Source organism: Lichenostomus cassidix, chromosome 2, assembly GCF_008360975.1.
Source record: "Lichenostomus cassidix isolate B80296 chromosome 2, HeHo_3.0, whole genome shotgun sequence".
NCBI lineage: Eukaryota > Metazoa > Chordata > Aves > Passeriformes > Meliphagidae > Lichenostomus > Lichenostomus cassidix.
In genome coordinates, this window is record NC_139482.1 from 146,230,828 (window position 1) to 146,250,970 (window position 20,143).

The window sequence follows — 20,143 nt, forward strand, 5'->3', positions numbered from 1 at the left end:
CTCTCATACTTGGACAATTACTTTATCTGGTTGGCTGGATCAAATATATCCCTACGTGAATGATGTCAAACCTTGGCACAAGAAGCTGAGATTTCTGACCCTTTCTGAGTCCCTGAGATTTCTTCTCCCACTCCTTCAGTCCACTCGAGTAAGTACTGCTGCTTTCACACCTATCTGTTCACAGATGGTGCAAACTTGTCATTTTCTGTCTGGAGATAAGAGAGATTAAAAATGAAAATCAAACAAATAAAGCAAAGTAGGATTTTCTGAATCAAATTGCTGCTTTGGACACTGGATGAGTCAGTGGTAATGGAGTTTTTATCACATTTACTAGCAGTGAGCTTTATTATCAGAAGGAGAGAGGGGAAGATCATGTTGGTCATTCAAGGTTTATGTCTCTGAATATGAAACAGAGAACTCCTAAGAGCCTCCTTCAGCAAAAATCAAGTGTCTTCTTGGGAAAGGAGAAGATAATCAGTCAGATGAACTACTTTTCACTTAATATTTCTGCTGTTTTCCTTGATGGTTGCTGAGACAAGGAGGATCTGGAGTTGCTGGTGAGAGGAGTTCTATCCCAATTACTTCACCTGACAGCATTGATCAGTCCCTTTTCTGAGAGTAAGAAAGCCTGTTCAGGCTGATCCCAGACATGTACAAACTCATGAATACAGGACTCATTCTCATTTTTGCTGCCCAGGACATGGTAACCCATGACCACTTACTGACCCATTGCAAGTTCTGCAATTCTGAGTCCCAGCAGTTACAGAAAGCACAGGTATTTCAGTTCTGTTGACTACACATAGCATGAGGACTGAAATTAATAGATAGATACAGATAGTTATAGATATAGATACATATCTAGATATATAAGTATAAAGGTATAGCAGTGTATAGGCATAGATGATATAGCGCACTAAAGTTGGAAGTTTCAGAGTCCCATTATGATGAGACCTGACAGTCAAAAGGGGGACCTTAGAGTGGTGTGGTTATGTCAAAAAAGGGACAAAACCACAGAGAAAAGCAATTTATCCAGGTCCCAGACCTAGTGAGGGGCTGACTGAGAATAGCACCTCCATTTCTGTAACTTCTACTTTCATTCTGGGTAGCTGCTCATCGTCTTTTTTTTTTCTTTTTCTTTGGACTCATAATCATTGCAAGAAGCAAAGAATTAAATCTACATTTCAGATTTATAGAAGGAAAAATGCTCTTCTGAATAAACATAATTTACCTGCAATTTTTTTTTTCCCTAGCTCTTAAGACTCATGCTGAAGACACATTACCACTTCTTGTGTCATAGTGTATATTAAATGCAGGAAATCAGTCTGAGATGTATTATTGGTTTAGGAGAATCCATGTACAATTACTTTTTTAAAATTACAACATACTTCAAACTGTAATAACTGTGCCTCTTTATAGAAATAGGGGTTATAATCTAGCCATTAAAATTCCATAACCAACTGCTTCCAGCTATTCACATGTGTGAAACACCACACAGCTTCCGATTTATTTTTTTTTAATATAAATTTGCTGCTTTCAGGCTCCTACAGAGAGTAATTTCCTTGGAAAGTGTCTTCATCTAAATAATATTTAAGTATGCCACAAAGAATACCAACAAAGACCAATTGTACCACATCTCAATATAATCAAATGCTTATTTATAAATCAGGTTGAAAACCTGATCAAGATGGAATGAGCTGAAGTTCTCTCAAAGCACACTGGAAGAGAAAAGTGGCAAGGGGGAGGGGAAGGTCTGGGATGACATGAGTTTTAAAATGTAGAAGCAGCCCTGATCTGCTTTGTTGCAGACACACACAAAATAAAACAGAAAACAGAAATGGACAAAAAGTTATTGTGAAAACAGGATGATTTGTATCATTTAAGGTTGTGTAAAGGATCACCAATCAGAAGATTACGTCATAGTATTTTTAATAAATTTAGAGAATTGAGCTGACACCTGGTCCAGGGTGGCTGTAGCTCCAGTCTTGTGGTGTATAAGACCCTGATCCTATCCAGGTGTTTTCCAGAAATAGTTATATTTTTTATATATAACACTATATTACATTGTCCTCAGAGAGGATTTGGGTGCTGTACCCCACAAAAAGATGAACGGGAAGAGTTTAAAATTTAAATACATTGAAATTCTCAATACTCTGTACAGAAGTTTGGCAGAATTCCTACCTATTTTGATAGGTTTGGGAACATTGCTGTTATTGCCATTTCTGAGCTAAGAACATCACAGGAACAGAAATTCATAAACAAATATATTATCAGACATATGGACAATATTAATTTGAAACAAACTGTGGGCTTTACATAAAGTTCACACAAAATGCCAATAGGATTCCAGTTTCACCTTGAAATGACACTTTCAGAGCTGGAACAGGCAACCTAACTGCTGTGTTAATCATACTGATTTTCTCCTGAACATTATTTCAAACAGTGATCTGTGAATGACTGATGCCCATAAAACAATAGAAGGAAACCCATGAAGTGACTGCAGGAATACATTTATGGTGAAAATAAAGTATATTCTGTCCCCACCAAGCACATGAATTGAATCAAAATGACAGGAAAATTAGGAACAGAAAAGATATAATCTTTCAGCAATTTTGAACAGCTTCTCTTTTTTTAGTTTTGGTTTCCTGAACGCCACTGTGGTGAAAACATTATGAAATTATTCATGGCTTTTAGAAAATATACAAGTTCACTTTATCAATTATTCAGTCATAAAGATTAGGCATGTATCTGTAACTAGACTGGGTTCACTAAGAAATGACCACTGTGTAAGGGCAAATACTACTATTCCAACTTTACTTCACTCTTCCACCATCTGAAAGGAGTCCTGTGGATTGCAAAGGTTTGGTCGTATTGTATTTGGTTTAGGAGCAAAATCGTTAAGAAATTCTCTGGGAGACAAAGTGTAAAACCTTTCGGCAAAGTTTCAAATATTATTCCGCATTATAATGCAAGTATTTTGAGTAGATTAAATATATATGTAAGAGGAACATAAGTGAATAAACTATACATCTTGGGGGTAAGATTTAATAAAAAACCCTCAATTGTGAGGGAGTGAAAAGGGGAAATAGCGGATTTGTTGCCCTATTCAGCACAGTCCTTTATGATTTCAGACTCTTTAACTTTTTAAATGAAATGGATTTTGATCAAATGTAGCACTCAGGAAATGTGAGATTAATGCCTCTGACAGAAGCAGAAAACAGAGTAAATAGACATTACACAGGTTTCATGAGAAAGCTCAGCTACTGCCCTTGAATGTGATCTTTCGACTTTTATTATCGACTCTAACTCCTCAAACTGCCAGCTATGTCATTTCTATTTTTTTTGGAGCCATTTTACAAGGAGTAGGAATGAGGCCACCACAGTTGTGGGAGGTGAAAGGTTAGGCTGAGTTCAAATAAGCATGTTTGTGCTTGCCTGGTTTACCAAACACACAGTCCATAGAACTCTGAATAAGTTTGAAACAATATCCTGAAAAATATAAAATAAAACCCCAAGTATATATTATTTAAAAAAAATATTTGGAGAGCAAAAATTGCCTACACTTCATGGAGTTTCACTCCAAACACCAGATCACCATTAGAAAGATTCTTTTGGGGTGGAAGTGTGCTCGTTATTGTTGCTTGCAATCTGAACCAATATTAACTCACAGACTTCAGCTGGAAAAATCTGTGGCAACGTTAACAGGTGAAGATAAAATGTAGGTGTAAGCAAGATAGAACTTTATCTGCAGGATTCATAGAATCATTGAATTATTAAGGCTGGAAAAGACCTCTAAGATCAGCAAGATCAAGCATCAACCCAGCAGCACCACCATGCTCACCACTAAACCATATTCTCAAAGAAGATACAGCAGATCTTGAAAGATAACTGCTTTGTCCACTTTCCATTTGGAATGAAAAAGGAGCCAAAACTGCCTACAGCACTACCCTTCAGTGAGGATGTTTCAGCAGCTTCCATGAATTCATCTGAAAGTGAACCTCAGGAAGACTGTTACTTCTTAGAACTAGAATTAAAGCCAGTCAGAAAACTTCCAGAAAAAAAAAAAATCTGTAAAATTACCTCTTATATAAACAAACAAACAAACAAACAACAAACATCACTGAAATTTAGCCAAGTCTTCTTAGAAGCATTTCTTAAGACCTTCCAATGGTCTGAAATAAATCTGGAAGTGAAGCTATTTTCTAAATAGTCTGATGTTACAAGCAATTTCCTAGGTGATGAGTGACCCATGTTCAAACCTTCTATTGTCTTGATTTGAAGCTGAAAACAACTGTCACTTTCATGAGGCAGAAATGTTGTTTTTCAGCCAGCTCTCACACTATCTTCTTGATAAGATGAGAAATGCTGTTTGCTAAAGAGCATGACAAGATTGAATAGCTTTTTGGAAGTCGAAACGGTAACTTATGACTTGGTGCATCTATCTGTGACTCTTGGTTTACTTTTTCATACAGTAAAAATAGTTTATCCAATGAGAGAGATGTCAGATCAAGTGCCAGGAGGAAAAACCCACATTAGTGTTATGGGTCTCACCTCACAGAGAAGCTTTGGATCTAAGACTGTGAATAAAAGTTTTAGCTCTTTCTTTATAGGAATTTGTCTGCTAGTCTCTATTGAAGGAGGGATTTTTTTCTTCACTTTTTTTATGAACCTCTTATTTCACCGTTTTTATCTGATATTAAAGAGCTGTCATTTCAAATTTTGGAAACAGCTACAAATCAACAACACAATTTTGGATTCCTTTTCCCCACTAATTTGCAAGTAACAATCACTTTTGAAATCATTCCTTACTGCAATTGCACTACAAGATATATTTACTGCACAATTCATTCACCTGCAGAGGGATATATATCTTGGAAATACAGAGAGGAAAGAGGGTAAGCAGTGGCGAGTGCTTATCTGTACAATTAGCAACACTTAGTTTCAATAGATAAATTACTAGTTAAAATCTTTATTCCTTGAAGAAATTACTTACATCAATGAATCCCCTTTTTAAAAACTATATATAGTTACTACATCTACATCAGCTATAGAAATGTAAATTTTTGACTGCAGCTGCATACTAAGTAGTGAATAATTTATTTTTCTCTTATATCTTTTCCCTCTCTTACATGACTCTTTTTCTCTGGAGATTGGCAGATTTTTAAAGCTATGGTATTTTTAAAAGCTATAGATCTTGTGGTCTCATGTTTATGCCGGACAATTAAATGCCACTTATTTATATCATATTCAATCCAAAAAGCCTGTGATACATTCCAGGAAAACATTCAATCATGATTTTTACTGCAGGAGCATCTACCATTTTCCTTTGTATTTTATCCAGTAGTTAATCACCCCCAGTGTAGAACAGGTGTGATGTGAATATATGCATTGAGGGAGTGGGTAAGACTGAGAGCTCATAAATCCAAGAAGAATTCCAGTGAGGAGTTTATAGAATTTGAACCCCTGAACCTTCCTCACATATGGAAGCATATTCCACAGGTAGTGTTTTTAAATTCTTATCATGGCTTTAATATGTGTTCCTTTTACATGTCTTTTTACTTTTTCTGTCCTTGTTACTATGAGCATCAATGTAGACTTTATATTTTTCTAAAATGGACACAACATATTAAGAAGAGTTTTTTTGCTTACGGTGTTACTTTCAGTATTGACATCCATCACATCATTTTTCTTTTGAAGGGTAGTATTTTATGAATGCATAATTTACACAGTATAATTTCAAATAAAACCAGAAATACTATCCTTAAATGTGCCAGTTATGTAAGTGATGTCAGATTTCAGACCATCTTCATCTGCTGCCTTGTTGAATAAATAATTCGCATTGAGATAAAGTATATATTTTTATTCCTTTCCTAAATAGCTCAAATACTTTGCTAAAGTAATCTTCCTACAGTCTGATTATAAAGAAGATTTGTTTTAAATATTTTGCCAAACATCTCCAATCACATATAAACAAAGTTCAATTTATGTTGTTTTTTTTCCTGAGCAAACAGACCTTAGTGACAGTATGTACATTTTTTTAAGTGATGAGAGGTTTTTGATCTGTATTAATACACTTTCTGCTCCCAAACTGTTGTAGTAGGAAACACAGACGGTTAGGCTGGGAGGCGCAGCGGCAGAAGGACACACAGCAAGCAGTCTGCGGTTCTCCAGTGGTTTATTATTAGGCGCAGCAGGGAAGGTCCGGGGAAGGAGAGGCAGGGCGGAGAAGCAGGGACGGGCGCGGGGTCTGGAGCTCCGGAGGCTGCAAGCTGTCAGCGGCAGTTGGTGTCAGGCAGCAAGATGTCCCGGTGAGCAGGACAAAATGGATGTTGAGCACACAGTGGAATAGGGTCTTTAGGGGAAGGAGAGAGGGAGTGGTTTGGCACGCAGGCCAACCGGGAAAGCCATAGGGAAGAGGGACAGGGGTAACAACCAATCATTACAAGGGAGGGGAGGATACATAATCCAAACCAACCAATGGGGTACAACTCAAGGGGGAGAACAAAGAGGAATAATCTGGAAACTGAGCCATATATGGGAAGGGGGCAGGGGAGGCGTCTGGGCCAATGATCCTCTTAGCTGGCGCATACATTGCCGCAGGGGCTCATGGGCTGATCTCACTGTCACCATGAGTGAGACAGCACAGGCTGTCTCTGCCCCCACGGCCGGCCCTCTGGCTGGCAACTCGAAGGTAAAACCTCCACACCAAACACCACAGCTGTACTCACACTGAGTTACTCCTGACATGGAGTGAATAGATGAGCTTGGGAAAATAGCATTCTCTGGGGCCCTATTCTCCCCAGCATAGTAACTACATTTTTATTTTGCTGTTGCACAGGAAATCCAAACTTGTACCAGGACCTCAAACTGCATGAAGCTGGGGAAGAGCAGAATAGGAATAGGAGCCCCACCCTGGAATGTTTAGTAACCACACCCCATCACGGAGATACAAACAGGGCAGCCACTGTGACCATGTTAACCACATCCACAGGTGTGACTCTCTTTTATCAATCAGTGATGGCACAGAAAAACAGTGAATTAAATATCTAACTTCACTAGCTCTGTGGTGCTTGGAAACCTTTCCATTTGTTGTTGCAGATGTTTAATAAGCGTTTGCAAGATGCTGATAGAGTGTTGTTACCTCTGAGTGCCTGCCAGACCTCCAGATGAGCCAAGAGGAATCCTTGGACAGCCCACACATCACTTTTCTGCCTCTAGACTCTGCCACAACCTTTTCAAGTAGGTACACAAACTTGGGTGCATATGCAGACAAAAGTGCTTCTTTTTGAACTCCAAACTCTCTGTTTGAACATAAAGGTGTCTGAGGTAGCATACATTCAAAATTAAAAAAAAAATAATAATAAGGCACATTATATCATCTCAGTTGCATCACTGCAATGGCTGCAGCTATGAGGTTTGTTCTGTGCAATTCAACAGAGTGAATTTCTTTTCCCACAGATTGTGTGAATGTGAATGCCTGTCGCACTGCAATTTTCCATTTCTTGCTTTTTAGTATTGCCTCCATTTTCTTCTGCTCTTGAAAGTTAAGTCCCTTTTCTCTCCTAACACGTATGATTATTTTGCACTGAAGTTTGCAAAAAATGTACTGATATGAGCTGAATGCCGTTCTGAGCACTTGTGAGATATAGTCAGTCTTGCTCTCTAGATAATCCAGATTAATACTCTGTTGTTCCTGGGTGCTTTACAAGGCCTGTTTTGCAGAAGATATCACTGAATATATTAGAACAGCTTCCACTCATATATGTCACTCAGGCAGAGTTTTCTAATACAGTTTAAACATTAACATTAACCAATAAAATCTAAAAAAACCTAAAAATAAATTTTAATAAATATAAGAGGATAAGATTGGAAAGAATCTAGTAGATGAAGAGTGTGCTATCACACCACTGCAATTCTAAATTTCTCCATAACCTGAAATGGTATTTTCTTTACAATAGGTTATTTTCCTTTTCCGTCACTCTTTTCTTAACCATCCTGTTTCAAAACTTCACTGATCCTAGAAACCTTCTAATTTCCAGCCTAAATTTATTCACAGCCAGCTAATTCCTATTTGTTCTCATGACAACATTGTCCTTTAGCTTAAATAGTGCTTCTCCTTCTCCCGTGTTTACGCCTATGATATATTTATAGACTGCAATCATGTCTCTTCTCTGCCTTTGTTTGGCAAGACCAAACAACCTCTGCTCTTCCAGTCTCTTCTTGTAATGAGCCCCTGTGAATCAGGGCTTGGGAATTAAGGCCTAATTGAAAATGCAAAGCAAGAAATGAGGAAGATCCTATGGAAAAGAAGTTGCTCAGAGGCACCGCCTGAGCTCTTCCATCTTCTTTAGAGTAAGTGACTGATTTTGTTCCACAAGTATCTCAAATGTTTAGGTTTAATCTTTATTTTGTCTGAAAACTATGCAAAGGAGCACATTACTGAACAGTCATTTTCAGCACAACCAATCTCGCAAATCCAAATTACTAGACTAGTTCTCCGTGGCAGAGACATAGCTATTCAAGCTCAACTAAATGCCCTCAGATGGACCATTAGCACTTCGTAAGTATTATAAGGCTTGGAATATTTTTCACTAGGCAGGTAGCAGCCCTGATGGCTTCTCGCTTATGTGTCAGACCATCCTGAGGAGAGAGGTTTACACTTTGACTTGCAGAGATGCAGGGCAGGAAAACAGACCTTTGAGGGTTGGGTTTTTTTTTTTTTGGTTTTTGTCTATATGTTGACTTTTTTGAACAATGTTTTGAAGAGATCTAAGAATTAGCTTTTCATGCAGTTGAGGTTTCTGCATTCAGTTAGTGTGTCACCCTTCTGCATATTGCATTTTCATACATTACACAAAAACTAGTTGTAACACCTTTATATGAAGGTTGGTTCATGACAAGCTTGGAAACAAAAACATCCTGAAGTTTATGGGGCTTAATGAGAGGCATCCCAGAGTGCTGAGGGAATTTTCTGATGTAATTGCCAAGCCTCGCTCCATGATATTTGAAAAGTCGTGGCATTCAGGTGAAGTCCCAGCTGACTGGAAAAGGGGAAATATTTTACTCATCTTTGAAAACTATAGAAAGGAGGACCCTGGTGACCACCACCCTGTCAGCCTCTCCTCTGCACCTGGGAAGACCATGGAACAGATCCTCCTGGAAGCCATGCTGAGGCACATGGAGAAGAACAGGGAGGTGATTTGGGACACCAGCAAGGCTTCATCAAGGGAAAGTCCTGCCTGACCAACCGAGGGGCTTTCTATCATGGAGTGACCATGTCAGTGGACAAGTGAAGGGTTATGAATCTCCTTTATCTTGACTTCTGCAAAGCCTTTGACATGGTCCCTCACAACCTCCTTCTCTCTAAATTGGAGAGAGATGGATTTGATGAGTAGACTGTCAGATGGTTAAGAAAGTAGCTGGATGGTCACATCCAGAGGGTGATGGTCAATGGCTCAGAATCCCAGTGGATATCAGAGACAAGTGGTGTCCCTCAGGGGTCCACCCTGAGGTCCTCAGGTGACCTAATTTTGGCCTTCCAGTACCTGAAGGAGCCTGCAAGAAAGATGGAGAGCGACTTTTTACAGGAGCATGTAGTGACAGGACAGTGGATAATGGCTTCAAATTGTCAGAGAATAGGGTTAGATGGTATATTAGGAAGAAATTATTTTCTGTGAGGGTGGTGAGACACTGGAACAGGTTGTCCAGAGAAGTTTCAGATGCCTTATCCCAGGAAGCATTCAAGGCCAGGTTGGACAGAGCTCTGAGCAATTTGGTCTTTGAAAGATGTCCCCATACATGGCGGGGAGTTTGAACTAAGTCATCCTGAAGGTCTCTTCCAACACAGGGCATTCCATAATTTTATGATAATAGAGTAGAAGCAAGAATGGAATAATGGAGCAGAGTTTTTGATTTCAGTTATTCAACTGTTGTTTACATATGAAGCAGAAAAAAAGCAGAAAACACCCACTGTTTGCCTATAACCACTATTTGCTGATGCTTTATGTGTATATTCAATTAATTAGTACAGTCTGCAAAAGTATTAATAGAATTAATAATAATGTCTGGACACAATGAAGCCCCATCTTGAGCAATTTTTTCCAGCAGATGAAAGACAACAGCTTGCTGGGTTTTGCTTTTGCTATAAAATATGTACTAAAATACATTATTGATGGTGCTAGTTTGAAAGGACAAGCCTCTGATCTCACCTTCTTAATTAATACTTAATTTCACATTAGGTAAATTTTTAAAGATTGCCTGATTTTTGTATCAGCTTTCAGATATATTTCTAACAACCCAGTCAGCAGTGTGATTTTTAATCCATGGAGAAAACCTCAAGAAAAGAGTGGAGATAACTTTTTGTCCTGTACAATGAACCTTTGTTGTTGAGACACCCTGTCCATGGCAAGGTGATGACAAGGAGGCTGGGATGCTACTTCAGTGACATTTCAAACCTTTGTCTTCATGCTTAATCACTGTAGCACCAAGAGGTTCTCAGAGAGATAAAATACAAATGTGTAACATGAGTTAATTCCCTCCTTGAAGAATTCAGATTTTCATGAGATCTTTAAAGAAACTACCAAGTAAAAATATAATTATAGTAATGCTGGTACCCTTTATAAAATCATTTGAAAGAAGAAAAACATGCTTCTAAATTAGATTCCAAAGCAGACCTTCACTTGTAAAAACACTTCTAAGTTAAACCAGCAGTAAACCAATTAAAATATATGTATACATTAGAGAAGTCCTTGGCTACAGCGTCTTTGACAGAAAGTAATTTCCTTCTAAAATTTGGAGAAGCAATTAGTAAATTGTCCAATTCAATCTAAATTTAAATACTGAATTAAATCAAATTTTAGACTTTGGAAAGCTACTTGAATTACGCTGTTCCTTTTTGTGATGTGTGTAACTGGAAAAGAGATGTATAAGTATGGAATGTATTGTAATGTTTTTATGGCTAGCTATTTTATATTGTTTTAAATGATGGCTCTTGGAAGAGGCTGTCAGCTGGTGGGCAAACACTCACGTTGTGCCTTTTTGGCAGAGTTCCTGCTGTAATTTTGCTATGGACTAAATACATTTGAGTTTATTTTTTATAAAGCGTGAGGCAATCTGAGCTGAAAAATTTGGATCTACAGGTGAACTGGATACAACTTGATACTGATCTTTACTAAAGTGACATCTTCTTTAAGATGGAATATAAAAGCTGTGTTCACAAGTGCATCACTTTGGGGTTTTTTGTTAAACCAAGGCATGCTGCTTTGCTCTTCAGTTCTCCTCTGTTTCTAGAGCTGGACGTCCCAAGTTCTGTTATGGATGCCATTTGCATTCATGTGGATGGAAAGGAAAATAGAAATAAAAATAAAAATAAAAAAAAATAAGGAGCAAAATTTTACTTTTAAATCCTTGAGGTGGCCTTCAATGGGGTAGGAGGAATCCAATTATCTCATTTTGCAAAGCTCCTCCCACCCTGTTCCAAATGGCAGTCAAAAGACCCAAATGCCAGGATTAAAATAGTCTCCCTTCATCATTTTCCTTTTGCAAGCATTCTTCTTGCAGCTGTGCTGGCAGCATTAAATATACCTCACAGCTATTCACGAGGTTACAGGCTGATCCAACACACACAGAAGTCTTTTCATTAACCTCTGTGGCTTTGGATCAGTCCTGGGGACTGTGCCTCTGCCTTTATTTTCAGAGTGTTACATTTTCTGTTCTCAGATAACAGTTGTGTACTCATTCTATGAAGTTTAAGCACAGAGTATACATTCACACAGATGCACCAGAGCACCTTTACCTTGCATTGTTGTGGGTTATGTCAAAAAATCCCTGAGCCCTCCACGAGGAAGCAATTACCAAGTGCTCACTACATTACATTACAGTTTATCCTGTCTCTCTATGACTACAGAGTGTACAGTGGATAAACAAATAAGCTGTCAGAAAAAGATTTGCACTGGAAAGATGCTGAGAAAAATCTTCCTTTAGTTTATGAACAAAGATTGGGTAGGGAAATAGGAGGGGAAGCCAAAGTACTCGTAACACATTCAGAGAAGGCAGAGCCAAAGGATGTAAATTCTTATTCAAATAAATTTTCTAAAGGTAAGTAGAATAGAAAAACAACAGGAGAATTAAAAGGAGTTTTCATTGATAGTCGATCAGAAGGAAAAAAACAAATCTGAAACTGGCACAAAAATATTCAGGAGTACATTCAGATGAAGAATTTCAAGAGAAAATTTGATCCAGAAGCTTTTGAACCCTGGGTTTACTTTTTTTTAATACAGAACATCTTCTCATCTGGAGTACATTTTTTACCACACTTATACACAAACACTTGAATACTTAATGATATAGATAGTCATGGTCTGTCTTCAGCCTTTGCCATGGTTTTTACTGCTATAAATAGAGGGTGACACACATTTGCATGGTCCTCTAGACTAAAGAGGATCTTTAATAGGTCCTAGATATAGAATTGACACTATGTGAACATGGATTTATAAGAGCCAAATTGAACATCTTGGTTCCTTTACCAGCTCTTGTAAGCTCCATCTGTGGGATCAAACAAGAGACATTTAATTCTGGGTCATAATCTGATTTACCATATTGCCATACGTAGCAGATAAGATTACAAGAGACTACGTAAAGGTTTGGCTGGTGCTACAGCAGAGTAAGTGTCACCCATTTCAGGCTGCCTGAACACCTGATGATGGAGTGCCGTGGGATATCATGGACTGACAAGGTTGGACATGATGGAGATCTAGAATTCAAAAGGCTCTTGTAGAGGAAATATTACCACATTAGGAGTTTCTTTACACTCGTCTCATTTCAGCTTCTCAAATGGGTAAAACAGGGCTGATATAGAATGATGATTTAATGTTCCTGTTTTATCCTGTTACATTTATTTATGTGGTGGGTTGAACATGGCTGGCTGTAAGGTGCCCATCAAGGCACCCTCTTACTTCCTCTCCTCAGTGGGATGGGGGATAAAGATGAAAAACTTGTGGATTTAATAAAGAAAAGGCCATGCATAAAACCAAAGGAAAATAGAAAGAATTCTCTCTACTTCCCCTCAGTAGGCAATGTCCAGCTGCCCTCTGGGAAGCAGGGCCTTAGTACCCACAGGGGTAACATTGGAATGGGAGCACTAGTAATGGATGCTGCCCTTCTTCTTCCTCTTGACTTTTATTATTGAGCACAACAACATTGGGATGGGATGGGATGGGATGGGATGGGATGGGATGGGATGGGATGGGATGGGATGGGATGGGATGGGATATCCCTCGGTCAGTTTGGGTCAGCTGTCCTGGCTCTGTCCCCTTTCAACAGATTGCTCAACCTAAGCCTGTAGGTTTTTAGGAGGAGATTGGTGTCGGAGGAACAGCGTTGATGCTGTGCTGGCTCTGCTCAGCAGGAGCCAAAACACCATGGTGTCACCAACACCTCTGCAGCCACCAACACCCAGTACAGCACTGTGAAAGCTGCCATGGGGAAATTAACTCCATCTCAGCCAGACCCAAGAAAGAATCTGATAAGTAACTAATGCTTACTGCATTTTTTAAACTGAAATATTAATGGATATATCCTTCAAGCCAGTATCAGTGCACTTGTTTATATGTTAACATGTCTCAGAAAATGTTAGATGTGTTTTCCAATAACTTATATTGATATAATTTTCCACTACTTCCTGCAAAAGACAAATATTACTTCCACAGTAATTGCAAGTTCACACCTGAAGAAGCCCTGTAAAAGACTTTGAATCTTTCCTTTAGAGTTCTGTCATCACTAAATCCTAGCCAGAAAACTTAAGAAGAAAAACTTGTTACTGTATTCCTAGGATATCCTATTCCCAGATGAGACAAGAAAGAATTATCAAAAACACTTGCTATATGACTTAACTGACATCACTTCACTGACGTAAAGTAAAATGGCCAGATAAAAACCCAGAGCACTGCTATATTTTCTCATGGTTTGTGTGTTACCAAAACAAGGATGAAACTTGAAAAAAAAAATGTGTGAGAAGTGAGAGTGCCTGGGGAGAATATAGGAAAGGAGGATACAGAGTAAAGATAATTTCCTGCTCTACGCTGTTGACACTTTTGCCCTTCCATGCTCTTTGCCCTCAGAAAGTCACCTGGTGCCTACATCACTTCAGGGCTTACCTGCCCCCTTGCTGGATGCTTTTAACTCTTCCGTAGCTTCCATGGATCCAATGATTATTATAACTTGAATTCACTGACACAGTTCTGGGCTAAAGAATTATTTTTGCTTCCATCCAAGTTTTCATACTGAGGAAACACATTAAAATGTTCCAAAGGCCTCCAAGGCAGCACCAGCAGCTCAGAAGGTCTGATGTCTTCTCCTCTCACATATCTATGATGAGCTCCCAGGTGACACAGGGAAGAGTGGGAAATTGTCACAAAGTCCTAACAGAGTTTGTAGGGACAGTGTGGTGTCAGGTATTCCAGCATAGATACAGCTCTCCCTAACACACTTTGTGATGAAATCAAACCTTTGTGCTGTTCTTAATTCCCTGTCTCTTAATTATTCCTTCAAGCAGCATTAAAACATTCATCTTGAGGGATGATCAGGTAGTGAACTAATGGTCAAGTATGCACATAATAGAGACTTCTTCCCTTTAATCTTTCTCACAGTTTTGATTCTTGTCTTTGTCAGACAGTTCTGGAATTTATTTTTAATATAAATTCTACATATCCCTATCTAAAAGATAAAAGTCAATGCAGGGAGTTACACTCTTAGAAAGGACACAGGGAGTATAAAGAAGCACTGTTTTGCTTTTATGATATGGAAAATGTGGTCTAGAACTATCAAAATCAAGCACAACCACTTATCTTCACATTTCTACTATGCAATACTCCAAGGATACAAAAGTGTGTTTAAAACGCAAGACTGATTAACTCTCTGTGGTTTGCACTTCTTTAAATTACCTTAAAAGTAACACACAACTAAAAGAGGACTGGATTTTTCCCCTTTGGGATTGTGACAGCAATCTGAAGATGGTGTTTTTACCAGTGATTCTTTTAAAAGAGTGGAAGAAGAAGAAAAGTAGTGGGGAAAAATATCACCCAAAAAATATCACCCAAACTGGCTTTAATGGTTTTATTACTTTGAAAATAAATGCAACATCTTTTACAGAGGGTGAGAAAAGAGACACTGACAAATTATTCATGTGGGATAATTAAAAGCAGATTTCAGTCTGTGTAGATGACTTTATTCCTTCACTGTCATAGTTTTTCATTGCCAGCATAAATAACTGTAAATAAAAGATGAATGGGAAACAACTAACATCAAGATACTGAGATGAGGAATGTTACACAAAAAAACCAAGTACCAATCCTAAAAACTATGCAGAGCAATTGTTTTGCATTAGTGAAGGCAAAAGATTGGACAGGGGAAAAAAAACCCATGGAAAAGGACAGAAGGTGATTTCTGTAATCTTTCTTGCATCTGGCAGTCATCTGTATTATTCTATTTGTGTTTTCATTCCATCATGGGGGAAAAAACTAGCTATGAGCAAAACACTTTCAGCATGCAATAAGTTCAACATCTCTCCATCCCCAGGCACACTTGGGAAAGCTGAAAATATACTGAAATTCAGACCCTGGGGGACAGGGTAGACAGGACATTGTGATTGTTTGTGAATTCAAGAAAGGAAGTATCTGGAAATTCTGAATGTTTAGTTCTGGTATTTTCAAAGTGCTTACTTGTTTCAATGAAATGCATGTTTTCAATTCAAAATTAACTTGGATACAAATATTAAACAGGATTAAACCACCCCAAAATTAATTAGAGACAAGTGTTTCTGTTCAAACCCTCAGATAAACAGAATTTTTGTTCCATTTGCCCAGAGAACAAAGCCATCTCCTTCTTTCCCCCCACCACCCTTAGTGCCAGCATCTCAAGAGTGCATGCATTGTATGGCTCCTGCTGCGAGCAACCCCAACTGTTTTTGTGCAGGGAGGGAAAATCAGAAGACAAGCCACCTCACCCCTACACACTTCTTTATTTCATGCTAAACAAAAGGATCACTTTGTTCAACTACTTAAATCTCGCACTGAATAGAGAAGTCGCTGTGGGGAAGTGGAGCTTGCAGAATGCTGTCTGAGCCTAATACTCTAAATCCCTCACATTAAGTACACCAGTAGCAACTAAACAAATATCCACACAGATGTCATGCCATTCTACTGAGCAGTTTTATTCCATTTATAAAATGAAAGAGCAATCCCTTGACTGCTTGTCATGGCAGGTGTCTGCGTATTTAAATGCTGGTCAGTTTTAAATGGAACACGTGTATTTAACTTTCCCAGCATGTCTAAAGCTTTTAAAGCCCATCACACTGATGCTAAAATAATAAGGGCCAGCAGCCTGGTGATATGATTGCTTTTTTATTGCTCAGTTTGTGCTGAGAATTCATTTTAATTCCAAAGGTTACGGCTTTTAAAGCAGCGCTACACCCATTTCCCTCCCCCAAAGTGAAGCTGGATCAAGAAGGGCCATAAATGAGAGCTGAAAACGTATGCTGGCATGGCAATCCATCCTCTGATCCTTTTTATTTTTGGTTCACTTTCTAACCACTCTTCCCAGCAAAGATCGAGAGTGTGTCTCACTTAAGCAGAAGATGTCAGCTGTTGTGAAATTGGCAGATGGACAATTAAGATACTTCAAGGTAAAAACATAAATAAAATGCAGGGAAAAGAGGGAAAGCATACAATTACTGCTCAGTGCTGCTATCTCCTTGCTTCGGAATTTCAATGTCAGAGGAAGGGTTTTGTCTACCAATTGCTCATTGTTAACTGTGACAATTATAATAAAGGAATACTAAAGGAGAGGCAGATGAATGGACAGAGTGTCAAACTAAGTCTGGAGGAATGGCTTCTAAAAACTTTAATGGTGGGATTATGTTCTCTGATAGGAACATATCGTGTCTGTTCCCACCAAGGTCAGTCTTGTGTGATACTTCACAGAATCATAGAGTTGTGGAATATTCTGAGTTGGAAGGGACCCACAGGGATCATCAAAACCAACTCCAGGCCCTGCACAGGACACCCCAAAATCCCACCATGTGCCTGAGAGCCTTCTCAGAGAAGTTTTAAAGGATTCGTTCCAGGTCCTCTGAAGACATCACAAAAGAAAGCAGAAAACCAGACAAATGAGCAGCCAATAGGCATGGGTGGGACAGGCTGAATGGAATTTCTTTCAAAGGACTATGGTATATCATCTCGTGGATATTTGCTAAGGAGGTAGAGGTGACATACCTAAGAAACAAGCTCAAAAATAACAGAGTTAAACACCTTCAGGAGGAATTTTCACACTGAACTAAATTATGAAGATGATATTGAGAAGAAAAAGAGTAATTTTTCTAGTTAAAAAATAATTACTGGGGTTTGCACTTTTGTTTCACACAAAAGGTGACATCTAAAATTCCTTCTGTTTGAATGAATGTTCTTTCAGTAAAGTCAGTCTAAATTGCTTGAAACTCACAACAGAAGACTGGCATTTTAGAAGCCAGGCTTTTATGTCTACTTTGCATTTTTTCATCTCATAAAATTCAGAATACATATTTCAGCTTACATAAGAGAGGTAACAGTTATGATTAATGTTATGAGCAGGAGTTGAACCCTTCATTTTGTCACAGAAATAGACAACAAACTCTGGAGCTAGGTCCATCTGTGCCACATTCTACATGGGTGGGACAGCAAGTTTTGCAACAGATAGACACTGCTGTCAACAACTTTCCAAGAAAAAGCAGAAATGTAGAAGTACTAAAAAGAGCTGAGGAGCTGGGGGAGAGCAAAAAGTGTATGAAAATACTTTTAAATGCCTTAAACCAAAGAAAATACTCATTTATTGGAAACTGAGTCAGAGGGACTTCAAAGGATGTGTTTTCCACACACCCTGGGATGACCCGAAAAGGGAAACTAATGTATCGATTTTATCCATTTGTTTGATAAACTCTAGTGTAGCTCTGGTTCTTGTTTTAAGAGTAAATCAAGGAAACCCTGCAACTCTTCTCTTTACTCTTCTGGGTGCCCAGAGAAGTAAATCTTCATAAGAAAGCTGGTTTGAAAGTAATTTCTGATAGAGACTTGGGCAGTTTTTCCACTGTTTTCAACATCTATGACAACAGAGACTCCCTAGAGAGGAATTGGGAAAGTAGTCTCTTCTCAGGCATGTTTCTGGGACCCTGAGAAGGAAGAGATCAGATCCTGCTCAGACCCAGCCAACCTGGAAATCTGTGAACCTCCAACTCAGTGTATTTTACCCCAAGCTGGACTCCCCATTAGGAATTCTGGGATCAGTTTCTAAAGAAATACCTATCCTTTAGTTTATTGCTGGTTAGTGAATTGTGTATTTAAAAAGCTCTTATAGGATAGAAGTGACTATTTTATTGCAAAGAATATAACGAAATAATAAAAAAAACCAATGCAAAGATAACACATGATTAAAGCTGTAGAATGATTTCGATGCCAGGAGAGGTTAAGGAGATGGAGAGTCTTCAGCTGGAAGAAGAGATAAGTGACATATAACAATATGAAAGAAATAAAGAAAATGCAGTGAGAGTGAGCATTTCTAGTAACACACAGAGGGCATAAAGGGAGATTTAAAAAATAATATAAAATAAGCAGAAGAATCTTTTTGTGGCTTATATTATGACATCTTTTGTCCCAAGAAATTACATAGGCCAGGGGTAGATTTTATCTTGGGAATATAACCCCAGAAAAACCTTATTTCTGTCTTCTGTTCAGCACAGACTGCTCACAGCCACTTCTATTTTCCTTGATATGAAATAGCAATGCCTGCTGGAATTAGGCAGGAGTAGCCTGTGGTGACAAGTTGCACATTCTGTATTGCAAGGAATGTTCAATTTATGCATAAGTCAAGGTTAAGTACTTCTGAGGAAATCTGTGTGGGTACAGTATATTTCTGGAAAAGGTAAGATGCTGATACCCTCAAGCTTTGTCATGCAGTCTCTTCCTTTTTTTCTAATAACAGTTTTTTTCTAATAACAGTTTTGTTGAGATGGAATTTGTCCTTTTTTTTTCCCTGGGGGGGACATTGCCTACTATTTATCATGCCAGAACTAGCGCAATTCCAAAAGAGAAATCTGAAATCTTTATTTTGCAATTCAGAAGATCTGCCTGAGAAACATTATGAGCTCTGGGATTATAAACATCACAAAATCCAGGGTTGATTCAATTACTCATGGATTTCTTCTATGTTGAGACATCTGACCAAATTACTCTGAGTTTCTTTTTCCAGTCTGTGGGGTACTAGTCAATAAACTCACCAGAACTGAGGTTTGAGAAGTTTATCTCACCCTAAATAAACACATTTGTCCAAATTAATCACATTACACTCTATTGACTGTATTGATTAGGCTGCATTGACTATTGTGGAAGGCTAAACAGCCAGCTCAGCTGTAGAGAGATCTATTTTATAATCAACAAACAGATGAAATGGATCCTATCCCCGAATTCCTTGTTCTAGTTAGTCATCACAGAGTGATATTTCCAATAGTTTTGTTTAACAGCAGAAATGGATTGTTTATTGCCATGGATTTCAAGTAGTTTGTGTAGCTGAGCCTCAAGACAAGTCTGGGCTAAGTATCATACAAAGGATAGTGATAGATTCTGCCCTGGAAGAACCAGTCCCTGCATAAACCTAATTCTCATTCTTCAGAGTATGCTTTTGTACTCTGTCTTTGATGGCCTTCTGAAACTCAAAATGTGATAGGATTTAGCACTGAAACTCAAAATGAACACTGCAAAAAGCCCAAACAAGCAATCATTAAAAAAAAAAAAATTAAATCTCCTTTAGGACTATGAATATAATTCACTTAAAAAATATTGCAATGAATAGTTGATCTTTTTAATAAGCACGAAGGAAATGAACAGCAAATTTCTGGGATAATCAGAAAACTGCAACTGAGAAGAACCTCTCACTTGCTTCAGGTTTCAACAATCCCTTTGTATCCTTCATCTCACCAGAGGTGAGAAAGTGTTGGTTTGTTTATCAGCTACCAGCAGCACCCAGCAGTGAGCTGGGACCACAGCAAACCACTATTTCCATCTGTTAATTATGGCTGTTTCTTATAATACATAGATGAATTTTACTTTTATCCATTTGTTGTGGT

The 20,143-nt window shown here is 38.4% G+C and overlaps 1 long non-coding RNA gene across 1 annotated transcript in view; it reads left to right on the top strand.

Annotated features, from left to right (window-relative positions):
• Window positions 1-8,236: 8,236 nt before the first annotated feature.
• Window positions 8,237-20,143, top strand: part of LOC146442466 (uncharacterized) — a 33,833-nt gene continuing 21,926 nt past the window's right edge. The window contains exon 1 of the long non-coding RNA XR_014849614.1: window positions 8,237-8,349. This is a non-coding gene — a long non-coding RNA (uncharacterized LOC146442466). The remainder of the gene's footprint in view (window positions 8,350-20,143) is intronic.